The sequence below is a fragment of the Mycteria americana genome, chromosome 14 (assembly GCF_035582795.1).
Source record: "Mycteria americana isolate JAX WOST 10 ecotype Jacksonville Zoo and Gardens chromosome 14, USCA_MyAme_1.0, whole genome shotgun sequence".
Lineage (NCBI taxonomy): Eukaryota > Metazoa > Chordata > Aves > Ciconiiformes > Ciconiidae > Mycteria > Mycteria americana.
Window position 1 is genome coordinate 10,956,590 of NC_134378.1, and position 14,835 is coordinate 10,971,424.

A 14,835-nucleotide genomic window follows, 5' to 3' on the forward strand; every position below is an offset into this window, starting at 1 on the left:
TAAGGTCAGCTGCACATGTCATGGAGTGAGCCATCACAACTAGCATTTCTTATGGACTTGGGGTTTTTTGGATTTGATCATTAGAGCGGTACTTCAGATATACATAGCTGTGTAATCATTTGGCTCCTTTACATCCCTGATAAGCTGTAGAGTATATCAGTTTGGTAAATGCTGTTCCTCCTGCCACAGCTGTCGCCTTCATGTCTTCGCGTGATGCGCTTTTAGGCTTGGTATCTCCTTTTTTCAAATGCTGGTGTGTTGGTGAACACAGCGACCGTTACAAATGGCAAAGGTTAAACCACAGCATGCATGAAGCTAAGATTTCAGAAACTTTCAAAGGAGATTGGCTGCCACATGAAAAAAAATCCAGGATAACAGTGGCTACTGCTGATATGCTTTTGAAATAGTGTTAAATAAAACATTTCAGGAGTTAAGACAATCTCTTACTAGAGATTAAGAGACCCCTAATAGGGAACAGTGTGTTTGGTACCTAGCTAAAACCATCTTTCTCCTGCCTTGCTTTGAAGGTCTTGGATCACTCCTGGAGATAGCGGGATCATTGACTGACCAAAGGTCTCACCTGGAATAGTAATTCCAATGGTCCAATAGTCTGATTGTTCAATAATTTAAATGGCATCTAGGTAACTATAGTAAAAAATAGAATCATAGAATCATAGAATGGTTTGGGTTGGAAGGGACCTTAAAGATCACCTAGTTCCAACACCCCTGCCACAGGCAGGGACACCTTCCACTAGACCAGGTTGCTCAAAGCCCCACCCAACCTGGCCTTGAACACTTCCAGGGATGGGGCATCCACAGCTTCTCTGGGCAGCCTGTTCCAGTGCCTCACCACCTCATAGTGAAGAGTTTCTTCCTTATATCTAATCTAAATCTACTCTCTTTCAGTTTAAAGCCATTGCCCCTTGCCCTATCACTACATGCCCTTGTGAAGAGTCCCTCTCCAGCTTTCTTGTAGGGCCCTTCAGGTGCTGGAAGGCTGCTATAAGGTCTCCCTGGAGCCTTCTCTTCTCCAGGCTGAACAACCCCAACTCTCTCAGCCTGTCTTCATAGGAGAGGTGCTCCAGCCCTCTGATCATCTTCATGGCCCTCCTCTGGACTCACTCCAACAGGTCCATGTCCTTCTTATGTTGGGGGCCCCAGAGCTGAACATTCCTAGTAACAAGCCATTTTCTTTCATATTATTTCCACCAAATGAGAGTATTCTATCCACCAAAAAGTTCCATTGTTCCAGCAAGCTTCAATTTTGTCCATTATTTGGTATTTTCTTCCAATCCAGGTTCAAGTTCCCAGAGGACATTACAATCTGAGCATGTGGACTTCTGGCCTTCTCAACTCATCCTGCAGGTATGACTTTGGAAGTTTGCCTTCCCAAACCTGTTTGGTCTGGTTCGTAGCTGTCCACTGTGGTTATCTTTGAGTAATTGTTTTGCAGTCAGTTTATGATTTCTGGATTAGAAGGAACTCAATGCCTCAAGTGAAGTCCTGTTAAAACCACCAAATTTTTTCCAAGCCAGTATGATTTGCATAATTTCCCCAACAGAAACCACCTTTCAGCCATATGCTGTCCTTGACACCAAGCTAAAGGCCATCTGAAATGTCAGACCTAGTATTATTGGAAACACAGATTTGGACTGTGTGGGAATTTGGCAGACGTCACCTTGCCATGGGATCTCGACTAATTTGGCAACTGGTATAGGGTAGTCTGAAACTGAGTTTGCCTAATCTGTCCTCAAACCCGAGGGTCAGCAAGGGGCTGAGTTTCAGGACACACTTTACACAACTATTTCTGACATCTGTGTCCTACAACTTCCATTGCCAGAAAACAAGCCATCCCCTGCCTTGCCGTTTCCTCACTGATAGCAGGTGTCACAAGGTAATCAACCTCATTTTTGAGTTTCTGAACGTTTCTGTGACTCGAAATGAGGTACTCTCACGCAGTCTCATGCCTTATAACCCTTCACGGGTACTTCCAGCCACTTCCTCCCTCCTGCAAGGGAATTTTCTATCTGTTCTCTTTTGCCTTCAACCAAGGACAAACTTGTCTGATTAATTGCACATGTATGTGCATGTTTGTACAACTCAAACTGGAAGCGATATTTCTATTTAATTGCCAAGCCCTAAAAAAGACTCATCTTTGTAAGCACTCTGATTTTTCTTCATGCAGCTACAATGCACACTGTTTCCCTTGTGTTATTAAAATAGACAAACTGTGGTGACTGTGGTGACTGAATGGAGAGTTTGGCTGCAAAAGAGCTGTTCTTGTCATGACATACTCATGGCCAAGTCTGTTTTTAGCATCTGTAGTAAACCCGTAAGTCACAGCTGTGAAAATAATATGTAGGTATCATCAGGTCAAGGTCATAAACGTACATTCTTAAAAAAATTAGGTACTCCCCACAGCATGTTATCATTTTAATTGCCTTTTAAATAAAGAAATACAACCAAAACCCAGGATAAGCTAAGATTTTTCTTTGACACTTGGCTAGTTAAGAGTAACTTAAACATTTCTTCAACTGTCAAATTTCTCTCTTTAGCATAGACTGGACAGGACATGAATACGCCAGCTGTTATGATCAACTCCTTGGGCAGCCAAATTATTTCCTATTCTAGCTGTATTCTTTTGTTCTCATTTTGAACAAAATGTCCAATTTAGGCATGAGAAACTTTCTGAGGATGCATCTACCTCCCTGTCTTGTCCAGCCACAGCCCCATTGTGTGTAAGACATGACATGATTCAGATTGTCTCTCAAGCCACAGGGCTGGCTATGTTTGGTCTGAACTAGTCTCATTCTAAAGTTAGCTTTTTCAGATCAAGTTTTTGTGTTGTTAAATTTGTTCCCTGGGGTCATAGAGTCCATGCTGACATTTTCAGGTGGGGTTAATGATTTAATGTGACTCATATGTCAGTGCTAACTCACGCAGGTCTCACAACAAATCCAACCGATGACTCAGGAAGCTTTTTTATCATTGTATTTAGATGATGTATGCTTACAGTGTCCAAGATTTCTAGAAGAAAGAGAAGTAATATATATTTGGCAGGTTTTTTGTCCCTACTATCTCTTTTCAACTTTGTGAAGTGATTAGATAGCCCTTATCAGAAACAGACCACATCTCCCAGAAAACACCAGGTTATGGCCTCCCTGCTGTTGATAGTGGGTTGGGTTTAAAGAGGACATAGTGGTTAATGTTTTTGCAGTTAGCATGTGACTTCAGCCAGAGGGGACACACAAGTAAGAGGAGAAAGGGGATCTGCATATCATATGGCACCGTCAGGGTTGCTGAGTGCAAAAGACAGAATCATTTCAGGCCTCATCTAAGAATGTTCAAACCCAATAGAAAGGAACCCACCAATTTTAGTAGCTTTGGAAACCACCTTTCATGTGCATGAAGGTTAATAACAAGAACACCATAGAAATACTGTTGTGTTTTGCAGGTGATGGTGTGCACAACCGTGGCACTCAGATCTGTGCTCAAAGAAGAACGGCCCCCAGCTTAGATGTACGAGTGCATCCCAAGTCCATGCCAGGATGAGACCTTTGCACAACTCTTTTCCCCTGCTCCTGATTTCCCTGGGGTATGGTACAAAAAGGAGCCACAGGATGTTCCAGGTAAATGTAGTCACCACCTGCCCTGCAGTTTAGATATAGCCAACGACAACTCCTAGTTCCACTGGAGAAAAATGTATTTGGTAGAATACCTTTAAGTGTATTTCCTTCTTCATTTCTGAAAATGAGCTATAATAGCTTTTCCTGGACATAACCAAAAGGCTGGTGAATGCTGCAACTAGACACTGAAGCTTTCTTAGCATTTTTTTTTAACAACTACTACACAATAAGAACTTGGTTATGAAGCATTGAATGGAATTAATTTTCAAAATGGTGCTGAGCAGGGATTACAGTAGATATGATTACCATATGTATGGCCCCTGTTGATTTGCTAGAGGCAGAGATAGTATAAATAGAAGCTAAGTTTTTGGACAAAAGGAAAGAATGAGCTTGAAACATTGAGTCATAATAGATACCACATAGGAAAAGTATGAGCACAGAGCTGAGGCCTGGGGGTGGCTCATAAAATGGGACTTCTTTAGCATGTATTGGTAATAGCTTAAATATCATGTTATATAAATGTAAGTCTTTGTTATGCTGGTGAGAGATAGGGACTACTTTTTTCTAGAAAAGTTTTAGTTGGGAATTCTAAGAGCATCTTTATTGTTTTTGTGGGTCCTGCAATTTCATATTAAAATACTTCGGAAGAGTGATCTTGATATTTACCTAACTCTGGATTTTTAAGAGTTATAAATAACTGGTAGGAAGTACCACACATACCACTAGTTTGTATAATATTTAAACGAGGTCAGTGTGCAATGAACTCTTCAGGTAACGGAGTCCAGTAGACAATTATTGCCTGACACTGAGTTTTCTATTTGGATAATTTGACCTTTTAATTGAGCACTTAACCTGAAAGTTTACACAGTCTGGGGCCACTTTCAGGGAAAAAACCCTCTATTACATATATTCTTCTCCAAATTCCCAATTAAAAGGAAAAACACTGAAAAATGTAAGAGTTTTCATTTAGCTGATGACTGGTGTTAAAGCTCACAGGAAAAATACAGGGGTGTGTTTCACCTCAAGCGGTAGTGCCCATATTTTCCGGCAGGGCAGAGTGGGTCACATACTCGTGTCGGTGTTGGGATAGGCTGCACTCTTTGGCCTTTCCCTTATCGCGTAAGGGATTCGTGCTGTATATTTGTTCTGCACGCACATAGTAGACACAGTGTGAGCTAGGTTTGCTGTGCATACATAACAGGACTCTATTTCGTGTTTTCCCAAAACTCGATGCTTTCCTGGAAGCACTGGACTCACCATGTATATGCAGTTAATTCACTCAGCAAATTCTTAAGGACATGCTGGGAAAAGGCTTGGAGAGGTAGCAGCCAGGACTGGGCTGTTGCTGCTGCCCATACAATCGAGCCTGCCTGCAACCTGCTCCCTGTGTGTCCCCAAATTGCCTCCAAGAAAAGGTGTTTCCGAGACTGGTCTGAGTACTCTTTTAATTGTCTTGATGGTCTAGATACTGCTTGCAAGTTGTAGGCCGAGTTGCATGCCTAAAGATTGAGACTGGTTATAAAAGAGAATTCTGCTGAAAACATTGTTTATTTAGCAAAGCCACATCTTGAAAAAAAAGAAAATAATTCTTTGTGGACTTTCTGCAGCAGCTAGTTAATTTTACAGCTCTTATGGGCTGCCCAGCTGGTGAAATGGGTTGTAACACTACCAAACAACTAGCACGGGGTTTCTGAGGCCTCAAATTCCAATGGTTTTTTTTCCACCCTTAATAGTGTCTAATAAAAGATAAAGGATGAGAAACAAACTGTTTTCCTTTAGATCAACAATTGCTGAAAGCAAGGGCAGTGCTCTTACTCATAAGTAAGCTTGATAATCCCATCTAACTCACTCATCCATTCTCTGAGACGAATATATTCCAGTTCAGATCATGCAGTTCATTGCTGGTAAGAAGGAGGGACAAACTTTTGCAATAAGTTCCTATGAGCTGATCATCATTTTCTACTAGCTTTTTTCTAACAGGTTGCCCAAGAAAATGAAAGAAAACCCCAACGAAACTTTTCTACACCACTGACTACCCAATGCTTTTGTTGGCTGCAACAAACCTGGACTTGGAAGACTCTCTGCAACACGTAGATAGAATGGGCGGTGGGGAGAATAACTGAAAATGCAAAACCAAACTCAGGGTTTAGGATGTGGGATTTAGGATGCTTTGGGTGAGAGAGAGAGAGAGAGTGTGAAAGAGAAGTCTGATTTGACACAGAACCAGTTCTAGCAGAAAATTCTCAGTAAAATTGTAGGGAATTCAGGAAGAAATGGTTGTGGGAGATAATTTTTATAACAGTTCTCAAAACATTGGCTTGGCATGGTAAAGGAAAAACAGTGGCTATAAAGACACTCGTGTCTGTGTTGCCAGTTAGAGTCTGAATATTTTCAGTATCCTCTGTGCAATAAGAAAGTAGTCTTGACTCAAGCCTCACTGGACAAGATGTCCACAACTGTCCTTACTGGCAGTTCTAGCTGAAAAAACAAGCAATTAACATGCAAAATTAACGACAGCTTCTCTGCTAGAATGAGACCATTCACGTAAAGGCTAATGGAGCTTTAACAATGTCTATCTAGAAAATGGAAATGGTCATTTACAGCACAGCCTGCCATATCCCTTTTATCATCAAAACCAGGAAAGTAATGTTGTGCATCTGGGATATTGTATGTTGTCATAAGATGGAGGTATACAATTAATGGAGACACAAGCTTTAAATCAAAGTAAATGTAAAGAATCTTGTGGAGCAAGTATAGTAACTTGAACCTCCTCCTGCTGGGGCTAGTGACAATGACCACACGCATTTCCTTGTACTTGATCGGTTTTCTTTAATAATAAACCATCAACTAAACCATAAGTGGAAAACAGAAAATGGCCAAAAAACACTTTTCAAAGAACAGCACGTAGCTACATTCCTTTTTCACACACCACTAGTAAATAACTTGCGCTGACTTTCCACTGAGAGTGAGGGTCCTCTGGGCTGGCTGAGAACAGGCAGGGGCTGTCCATCACTGTCCATCACTCCTCTGGGTGAGGGCTGCGTTGACTCCTGCTTAACTGATCGGAGCTGGAGGAGTTCATGTGAGCTAGCAAAGGAAAGTCATAATCTACACGCATTTATTATACTGTCAGCCAACTCATTCTGGCTCCAGCCTAGCCCCGAGACACAGCCACCCCAAACCTCGCGCTCCCACTATCCTGGCTGTTAAGAGCCTTTTCACCTTTACCCAAGGAATGGTATCTGTGTGCTCTGAACTGATAAGAGCTAGTGGAAATCTTGCTCTGAGAGTGCCTGTGAGAAGAAATGTTTAATTTCTAATAGCAGGGAAGAGCAACCACTTATTCTGTATGTTTTTATTATTTGTGTCTTAATCCTGTCCAGTTTGGAAAATTTAAAAACAAAAGATACTTTATTTCTTATGTGAACATAAATATGGATTAATCCCTCTAACCTTACAGGAAAACTGGGGGTGTAGAGAGATCAAAAGGAGGGGAAGTCCGCATGGGCCTACAAAAATGTTAACATTTTCTACAAATAAACATAATGTGTAGTTGGGTGATCAATTGCTGGGTTAGTTCAAATATTATTCTTGGAACAGAGTAGCAAACACTCCATTTCTGTTTCTCACTTAACCTTTCAAGTAAAAATACCATTAGACACGAGAGTGTCATATATTGCTCTGAAATAAAGGCAGCTCTCCTGGCCTGGTTTTCCTACTGTTTTTCCTCTTCTCTTCCGAGGTCAGGCAGCTACAGCGTACCGGTTGCCTACACGCTGACGCTGACTCCCACTCGCTGCACCATAACCCGTGGCGGCATTTTTGGTTTACGCACATGACCCACATTATCTTTGTGCAACAAGGCATCCTAAAATTATCTGGATCCGTTATTTCCTCTTAAATCATGACTCTTCCCTGCTTTTCAGACTCAAACCAGCTCCTAACACGCTAATATTAGGCAATCTGGGAGAAATGTGCAGCTGAGACTTGTGAGCCTGCATCCGCCACTTGTCCCTGCATCCCTGGCCTTGGGAGGCAGCCTCCCGACAGCCCCGTGCTGCTGCTCTCCGGCATCAACAGACAGGGTGAGGCAGGACGTTTGTGGCAATTTTGCCGCAGCTATATGTCCAGGCTGTGGCCACTCGGTCACCAGCCAGGGGGAATTTTGCCACCTCGGGAGCAGCCAGCCCCGGCTGCGCTCCCGCACGCGGCATGGGGCCGAGTCACCGCGGTGCCGCCGGCAGCGCTGCAGGCACCTGCTCCTTCTTGCTCAGGCACCCTGGCAGAGCCCTCTATTGTTTTTTAAGTGGGTATCAAGTCATAAAGTTCACAGAAGCAGATTGCAAAGAAGTGGGAATGTATTATCACGCACTGTGAGACTGGTTACTTATTAAACCCTTTTTCTATTAATAGTAAAACGCCATCAAGAGGTTAGGAGTGCAAGTTCAGCCAGTGTGTTTTTCAACTGAAGGATGCCAAAAATAGACACACAAAAGTCCAATCCTGATAAAACTTTAACTTTTTTAGTAAAAAACACATACTATACTAACTCTGTGAGCCCTGGAGGCACTGATCCCTGATACTCACTTGCTAATTCCTCGGAAGCTATAGAATAAACATCGTGTTAAAAAAAGCAGGTGAGCAACCATCTACTTTATTTGTAACCTCTCATTTGGTAGTGTTTCCAAATTAATATATAGCAAAGGTTTTTTCTGCTTTTCAGTTTATGAGTTGAAATGATGTTCAAGTGTGTTTTAATGTATTTTATTAACTGTAGTCAAAATGAATACAAAGCAACTGTTAAGTCAACTCTAAACAAAAGAAAAGTATTAGATTTCTTTTTCAATGTTATGAAGCTGCCAGTATTAATCCTATGACTGCAATAATCCCTAGTTTGTCACGTGCTGACGTAGCTGAGAACCTACCCGTTCCAGAAGGTATTACACTTAGGACTCAAACCTACATTTCTTGGACACTTCCCAACTTACAAGAAAGTTGACAAATATTTTCAGCATTCGAGAAAGACAGGATTGAACACTGCAGTATATAAAAACTAACCAAAAAGTTGTTCTCTGTGTCTGAAGAACTGTTCGCCATCAGCACAGGGAAAACAACATCAGATAAATGAAAGAGAAATTGCCGTAAAACTCTCAAGCCAATTAGCAAAGCACAACTAAGTAGCAAATTGTTGACATGAGGGAAATTCTTCCTCCAGCTGGAGCTCAAAGCAGTTGCAGAAAATGTTTTAGAGATGGCATTGCCAGACATATCTTCCTTCAGGTCTTTCTTCACAGTTGACTCTCAGGTTGACTCACTCAGTATAAGCGTTCTGAAATAAGCCTCTTAGGACAAAAGAATTCAGCAGATGACACTAAGTAGTGTCACAGGTTATTTTAGGAAAACACTTCGCACAAGTCAAACTAGGTCAGTGAAGAAGACCTAACAGACGTGGGTTTTTTTGCTGGAGAGGAAATGTGCACCACCCCAGCTCATTCAGCCTAGCCTTATCACATGGGAGTTATAAAGGAGCTACCATGTTTCATTAGCAACATCACAATAAGCTCAAAATTAAAAATACAATGAAAATACAGTATAAAGTCTCTTGACTTCTCCATGCAGCTGAGATGCACAGGTCATTGTCTGGCTTTCCAGTCGGCAGCCCTTATGTCCTGTAAATAAGAATCTGTGATAGCTAGACTTTCACCCAATAATTAATGCCACTACAGCACCTTCTGTGTTTATTCAGTTGTAGGCCATCCAAAGGTATTTCATCTCAATGGCAATACTTACATGTGGAGTCATGCCTCTGCTCTCTTAAAATTCAGCCAACCATCGGACCCAAATCTAATGAGAAACAGGTTACATTAGTAATAGTTCTCATGCAACCGATTCATTATTATCTGAACTTCCAGGGATTAACAGTGGAGTAGTTAAATCTCCTGCTTCTGGGATGTGCTGAATAGCACAAATACTTGGAGTAAGAACTGCTCCAGATCCCTCCAAACACAATCCTGACTAATTTTTCTCCATGCCCTTCCACAGGAAGAAACAGCGATGAAAACAAAAAGCAGAAAGGGCCTACAAGAAAGGAGTCATACTGGCTGTACCCTGTCTCCCCCCAGCAGTTGCAAGACATTGCAGAGATTATGAATCATCACTTTGTCTAGACACATTCTGTAAATTTTTCCTCTCCTTGAAAAAGATCAAAAGAGATGCTATGTGGCACATTCCCCCCTTTTTTTTTTGCATCTCAGCTACTGGATGGCATTCATCAATGGCAACAGGTTCATATTCTTTTGCAGTCACTCTCCACAGGCTTGCTTGGGCAATAATTGCTAAAACAAGCCTTCTGGCCATAATTTGATAGTCCAGTCATGGACACGGGCAGTGTTATCTTCATTGCCCTGTCTGGTTTTGCTCAGCTTGTCTCAAGGAAGATATGGTATAGGCTGAGAAAACAGCCTGGGGAATGCTAGAAAGTGGGTAGTTAGGTGAAACACGCATGTGGGGATTATCCAGGAGCGAAGGAGAAAGGCGTCTGACAGGCTGAGATAAGCACCGAGGGTGAGAATTGATGGATCCACGATTTCTATCCAATTGCACGAGATAAATCTGGAAAGATACAGCATGAAATAAGAGGACAGTACTCTGAGGGGAATCAAAGGAGATAGAGTCTGCCTGCTTTTGAGCAAATACAGAATTAACTCTGAGTCAAATGCTGTTACCTGGACTTTTAAAATATCCACCTGCTTTAGGTCACTAATAATATAATATTTATGACTTCTATGCAAGCTAAGAATACTGCAAAGTTGTACACAGAATGTTGGAAATGTTTCAGAGGACAGGCTTCCCCCATGAATGACGCTGCCTAATTAAAGTGTGGTCCTCTGTGCCAGGTCTCATATAAGCAAAGCTCTAGCTCTGGATTAGCAACGGAAAATAAACTAGTTGATTCTGTGTGCACATGCTAAGACAAGAGCACGTAGGAAAGGGACCAGTGGTTGCATATTTCTGAAGACTTAAGTGTTATCCACACACCAAAAAAGGCTGCAACCTTTGACAGAAGTCCAGTGTAAAGTTTTCTGATGAATACCCTTACTCAGGTCAATGAATGTTTTTTTCCTGCTAACTCAAACAGTGTTTGTGTGAAGCCTTGCATATGTCTGGCAAGCATGGTTAATAAACGTAACCATCTGCATCTGATCACAGACTGTGTTTCACTAGGGTCTTCTCAACCGTATGAACATAGAAAGGTTTCACAGGGCAGGTTGTCTATCCAGTCAATCAGAAGGTTGGTGCAGAAGGAACTAAGTATACCAAGAACATATCTGTGGAGGCGTATAACGTACCTGGTGTTTCACACACAAAATATCAATAGTTTAATCAGCATCTGCAAAATTTTAGATGGCTATCATTCATGCTGCAATCATTAATCAAGGAGTAAAGGAGTGTTTACCATATAGCTTGCAGAGATTTAAAAGTCTTTGGGGGAAAGGGTGTGTTTGAAAAGCAGGCTCAAGAGTTTCTTGGACACTGTCTACTCAGAGCAACATTGTCCAAGGCTTTTACACAATTTAATGCTGCTGAATTGTGCCTGATGATGCTGTGCCTGAAGATGTTTGAAGATGGATCTACTTTTTTAAAATCAAAACATGCCATGAGATTAAGGCAGCTTTCATGAAATGCACCTTCAAAATGAAAATGAAGAGTTGTTGACATGATAATGTTGAAAGCTACCAGTTAGGACCTTGACTGCAAGAAAAATCTTTGTCCTGGCGTAATTTTTTCTAACAGCCCTGCTATTTCTTAAAAACAATTCCAAGTTTTCTAAAAGATTCCTTTTCTCAAAGCATAATGTTTGCATTGACCCCAAAGTATTTCCTCTCTCCCAAACTTGATTTCGCAAAAATATTCTTAATTTTCTTTTAACTTCATTTAATTTCATTTCATTTCATTTCATTTTCCAAACACAAAAGAACTTGAAATTTCAAGATTGTCCAAAAAAAGAGCAAACCTAGTTCCCGTTCTCTTTCAGCTGCAATACAAAGCACCAGCGCTATGCAAGGTGTAAAGACAAGGAGCTGTCAGCTTCAACACACATCGCACAGAAGTACAACATCCCTCCAGAAAGGAGAATAACACGTGGAGGAGTTTGAGCACGGCCAGCGTTAGGCATGTGGCTTCACAGGGCTGCACGGCCACTTTGTTGTAAAATTTTGAGCATCCCGTGAGACCGTTACGGAAGAGAGCAGATGTTCATGCTTTGAATAGTGCATTTCGTTATGACCCTACAAGCACGTTTCTCATCAGTTTAACTGTCCCTGCGTGTTTGTGCCGTGCAGGCCCTGCACCCGTCTCCCTTCCCAGGGCATCCTGCCCCGGCTGTGCCGCTGCTGGGCCATGGGGAGCCGCGGGAGCGCAGAGCCCGGCCGAGGCTGTCCCGCTCGCCGGCTGTGCCCCGACACCAGGGCTCAGGCTGCCAGCTCAGGCAGCCAAACACAATACCCGTTTCCTTTCATAATCCCCATCATTCTTGTACCTGATCTGTCTGTTGAGACAGGCATGTTAGTGATTGCTGTGTGATCTGTCTGAACACCGTCTACTTTAACTTCCCTTATGAGCATGTTATTTCCATTACGCAGAATTCACACCTTTGTTTATTTGCCCAGGAGCTCTGATTTTCCCCAGAACTGCCAGTTGCTCCTTCTATTGCTTTTCCCTGGATCCCATTGATTTCTATACATAGCACAATACTCTTCATGTCCTCAAAAATCTATTGCCTTTTCCAGTGAAGCACACTGGGTGCCAATCACAACCCAAGAGAGGCTCGGAGGAAACAGTGGCTTCCCGAGGAGCGATTGAATATGCAGAAAAATGCGTGCTGTGTTTTTCTAAGGGCACCTGCCAGAACCCTGTTGCCGGATGAAAGCACAGATCAAACATTTGGCATCAGCCATATCCCTCCCTGAACACCTCCACCTGCAGGTAGTATAATATGCTATTTTTAAATATTTATTCCACTCATTTGTATCTACACATAAATAAAACTTCCCCTCCCACCCCCGCAGTGAATGCTGAATATCTGCACGCCATTGGCTCACAGCTAACTCTTTGATTCCTCAAGCTAGTTTCTCTTTCAATTCTGCCTTTGGGCAAGAAAAACTTGGCAAGAGTTATGAATCAACTCTATTTGAAGCTACCCTGCTTCCTGGAAAATGTCCTGAAGCGCATCTTCCCATGCATTAGTTGCCACACTTTCCTCTGAGCGTGCCCCTTTGCTGGAAATTTGTTTTGCCACGGTTCAGCAACAAGGACATCTTTTGCAATTTGTTCTTCTTTTCTGATTTGTTCAAAACAGAAGGAAAGTTCCTGAGAGGTTCTCGCATATCCAAAGTGAAACTTTGGCATTTAGGAAAAAAAAATCCTCCTGGATTTAGATGCCTTAAGTTCACCTAAAGATTTAAGAACCTGAGGATCTGCATCTCCAACTAAATGGTTCAGCACCCATACTTCTCTTAAGAGTGGTCTTGAGAATCACTCCCTAGGTCGATCTGTGCTGCTACAGGTACAATTACATGGTTCCTTTGACTAATATAAAGCTATGCTGCAGCTCAGAAAGAGTGGTCTTGCCCTTTCCAGCTCCGGGTGTCATCCCCCAGGTACATGTTCATGCCACTTTCCTACTGTTGACTCCAGCGATTTTGTAGCCAAGAGGTGAGTCAGAGGAGCTCTCTGATCCTACTAAACCAACCCTGCAAAAAAGGTTTTTGTCTGGATCAAAGTCTCATGGTTGGAGAGATCAGGATACATGGTCATGAGACGGGGGGGGGGAGGGCAACAGCCCATAATTAGTCTGTGAACCCACGAAGTTCCCTTGGGGTGCAATCTCCACAGGGCTTTTATTGCAGGTTAGCTAACCACACCTGAAAAAATTCGCACAACTACCCTATCTGTTCTTCTGAATTGGTGTGAATGGCTTCTTTCCATTTTCAGAAGAGGCTGCAGAGTTTAACTCCCATTGACAGCTAGTTAATGCTGTTGAAGCCCCAGATGTCTAAATCAATGATGAAAACATCATTTATAAAGAGGCCTCAAAAAAATAAATATCTTTACAATTAAGAGCCTGCATTCTTCTTGTAACTCTACTGCAATTTCTCTCCCTGAAATGTCTTTTTCAATCTGCGTGTAAATAGATATTTAATAGGTAGGTTGAGAAGAAGCCTCCACAAAGATGCAGCACTGCTTCTGGATTTAATAAAGCTGATAAAGCAACATTTCACTTCACTGCAAATGTTTCCCTCAGTCTGCACTTTTTATCAGTCCTTTCAAGAGCAAGCATTTAGATGTGAACTTTGAAATATTAAATTTTCTTAGGAAAAGCAAATACCTGGTATCTTACAGAGCCAAATTCCCATCATAAGTCTGGAGTAACATATCTTTCAATTTCCCTCTCTTCTGGGAGTTGGTGAGAAAAAGTAATATAGCTATTCTTAGTCTAATTAACATTTATTTCTTTTATTCAAGCTTTGGAATGGATAAATCTTGTTTACTGAACATTTGTATGGAGTACTCTTTTGAATTGAGCTGGTTCCCATTAATAGCAAAGCATACTTGGATCCTTGTTATTTAGAATGGTAACATCTTTTCACTAAATAAATAATTCATGGCCAGAAATTATCTTTTTCTTCTTAAAAATACAATGTTTATTCTAAGGCTTCTCTTCAGGGAGGTATACTTTTGACATGTACCAAAATGTGACCTTTTAATACCTTCCTTGATGACAATCCAGCGTTATTTTGCGTTATCTAACAAATTGCTGTTCCTCCAATGATTTGTCCATGTTCTTCAAAGCTAAATGTCAGACACTGTTGTACACCTCCCTTACTAAAAACAAACACCCCCAAATTCCTTTACTTATCACCTCACAAGTAATGTTTTCCTTTTTTACTGATGAATAATTTGCATTAAAATGTAAAAGTGAAGGTTTTTAGCAGAAACTCCACTTCATAAAGAATTTTATTTGGTCACTAGCCTTGCTTGGAAAATATCCTGAGTTTTTACTAAGTATTTTTAGAGATGTTACCCATGCTCCATTATAAGCTTTTGAATTTTTTATACACACACACACAAAGACAAATGTTTCATTCACTGTGATTTCTGAAAAATGTCATCAGTGAAACACTCTTATGAGAAAATACATGTCTCTTTC

The 14,835-nt window shown here is 41.5% G+C and overlaps 1 long non-coding RNA gene across 2 annotated transcripts; it reads left to right on the forward strand.

Moving 5' to 3' along the window:
• Positions 1 to 526: 526 nt before the first annotated feature.
• LOC142416915 (uncharacterized) lies at positions 527 to 14,223 on the forward strand. 2 transcript variants are annotated; one of them, XR_012777848.1, is made up of 5 exons: positions 527 to 641; positions 1,298 to 1,365; positions 3,455 to 3,629; positions 9,669 to 9,910; positions 11,662 to 14,223. It is a non-coding gene; the product is annotated as an uncharacterized LOC142416915 (long non-coding RNA). The 2 variants fall into 2 exon arrangements; XR_012777847.1 differs by lacking the exon at positions 9,669 to 9,910.
• The last annotated feature ends 612 nt before the right edge of the window (positions 14,224 to 14,835 follow it).